General features: G+C 28.6%; 1 long non-coding RNA gene across 1 annotated transcript; it reads left to right on the top strand.

Annotated features, from left to right (window-relative positions):
* The first annotated feature begins 1,026 nt into the window (after positions 1–1,026).
* Positions 1,027–2,447, top strand: LOC126661340 (uncharacterized). The gene is made up of 2 exons (XR_007635641.2): positions 1,027–1,961; positions 2,224–2,447. It is a non-coding gene; the product is annotated as an uncharacterized LOC126661340 (long non-coding RNA).
* The last annotated feature ends 243 nt before the right edge of the window (positions 2,448–2,690 follow it).

Raw genomic sequence — 2,690 nt, 5'->3', positions numbered from 1 at the left:
ATGAGTTAATTTACGGTTACGAAAACACGTAATAAAGTAGTAAATATATATTGTAAGATACAATATTTTGTTGTTCCTTTAAATTATATATATATATATATATATATATATATATATATATATATATATATATATATATATATATATATATATATATATATATATATATATATATATATATATCACGTTTAAATATATTTATCTATACATAAATATAGTTCTTTTGCAAAAAAAAAATCATATTTTTATAGTTTACATAAGATTGACGTTGCGTTCACACTAAATTTATATAAATTTAAATATTACTATAAATAATAAAGAATTTATTTGTATAGTTTGATTTTAGATGTCACTGAACTGAATCCACCTTCTACTTTTAAAAACACTATATATAATCTTAATCAAACAGTACATAATAAAAATAGAATTCAATATCTTAAGTATTTGTATCAATACAAGCATATTGAAGAAGATGTTCAACTTTCTCCATTAAAAGCACTTGAAATACTAATTTCAAGAAACCACAAAAGAATAAGGATAGCATGTTTTTCTAAAAAAATTGAAACCCACATTTGAGGAAGTCAAATCAGTTCCTTTTGGATCACCTGTGTTTAGATAACTGCATTATTGGAAAAAACAATTAGCACAAGTTATTTGCTAAAGTGTCAAATGTGGAACATTATATTTTATGACCACCTAAAGCTTGGCTTGAAGCAAAAAGCTTAAAACAGACAACACATTTATGTCTGCAAATTTTACACTGAAATTGGCTCTCTCTCTTAAAATCATTCAATTCTGAACCATATTTATGATGTCAACACCGCAAGTATCAAAATCAGCATCATTGCTTGGATTATTATCAAGATCCAATCCAATTTTTTTCCTGTAATTTTGGCTTGGATCTAATTTAGTATCCACTCCACTAAAATTAAAATCATCAATTCCCTTGTTTATCTCTATATCACAGAACACAAATCCACATTCAACATCCCCTTAAGTCTCGTGGAATCAACTTCCGGTAAAAACTCTCAGCGGAAAGTTCTAATTAAATCTTCTTTTTCTCAATTCTCATACTATAATCACAATCTGTACAAGAATTAAACATCTCAGCTCTTAGTTTTTTCTTAGCTTATCATCATCGTATTACTCCCAATTCTCATGAAACTCTTATGCCATAGAACAAAAAATTTGAAGAAAGAGCAAATTTGAAGCAACAATTAAACGACGACGACATCAGTTGGCAACGGTCAACGCCGGAAAGTTAACAGCAGTTGTGGACATGGAAACGGCGACGACAATTGTTAGAGACGAAGGCAAGGATAACAACGCCACATGCTTTTGATCTGTTGTTTTCCATTCTTAAAGAAGGGGGGCATAAGGGTCTTAGTTTAATAACAAATTGGTGTATATTGGGTTTTGAGGTATTTATGAAAAAATTTATTTTGCCGTGAGAGATTTTTGCATATTAATATTTTGTGGGGCTAAGTACACAAATCCCCTTAAATCATATTAGGTTTTCATTAGTGCCTCACAAAATACTTTTATGCGAAAATCTCTCAGAAAAAAGTACAACTTTTCATGAATACCCCAAAACTTAAAATGAGCTGGTTTACTAAAAAAATAGGACATGTATACCCCTTTCTTCTCCAACTCACTAGAAAATAAGAAACTGAGAGGAACTGTCGTTATTATCCTTTCAGTCATAGATGACGCTGCCAACGATGCTTCCATGTCCACCGGCGCCGTCAACTTCCCGACGTCGGCGATTGTTGGTGCTATTTAAACCGATGTCGTTACAACACTGTTGCTTCAAATCTCTTTTTTCTTTCAAATCTGGAAAAGTCGACCATGTCTGATGATATGGCTATGGTGGATTTTAATTTAACTGTTAATACTTATTTGCTCTTATTCAGGAACTAATTGCTTCTTGGGAAACTATCACCATCAATCCTCCTTCCTTGGTAAGTTTTACATCACAATTTTACTACGAAAAAAGTGCAAGTCTTATAGATGAAATTGCTATGGTTTTCTTCATCGTTTATTCTTAGAAATTATTCACAATCATTTTTACTGAAGAGCCTATCTTTCAATTTGTACTGTGTGCTTTATTCATTTTGTGTTTCTTTGAATGTCACACTTGTTTCAATTTCATATCAAATGTTAAATTACATATAGAAATCAAAATTTCTTATTGTTTTGTCTTGTTTAATTTTTATTGTACAGATGAAATATTTGAAGATAACGTAGTGCACAAGGTGAAAGGAACGTTCAAAGACAAATTTTAATTTATTTAAATTCAATTAATATTCATTGAGAAATTAGATGCCGGTGATACATTTTGATTTGTCCAAAATTACATGAAGGAAATGAACTTGAAATGAACTTGATGTAAACCATCCTAAAAATAAAATAATTTTAAAATTTATAGTGAGTATTTTTTTTCTCTATTTTACTACACGGTTGACATATTATAGAAAGCGTCATTTTTTAATATGTTTAAACCAAAAAATAAAATTGAAGTACATTTGCTGCAAGTTAAAAATCAACCCGATGTAAACTGAAATTGATAAGATTCAGTTGTTAATTATCAAAAAAAAAGATTCAGTTGTTAGTTTAATTAGTAATTAATTATATTTTTTTTGATATTTTTTAGCATTTCTATATGTATTATTATAATTTTTTATTTTATT

This window comes from Mercurialis annua, linkage group LG8 (assembly GCF_937616625.2).
Source record: "Mercurialis annua linkage group LG8, ddMerAnnu1.2, whole genome shotgun sequence".
Lineage (NCBI taxonomy): Eukaryota > Viridiplantae > Streptophyta > Magnoliopsida > Malpighiales > Euphorbiaceae > Mercurialis > Mercurialis annua.
This window is presented reverse-complemented; position numbering and strand designations above follow the sequence as displayed.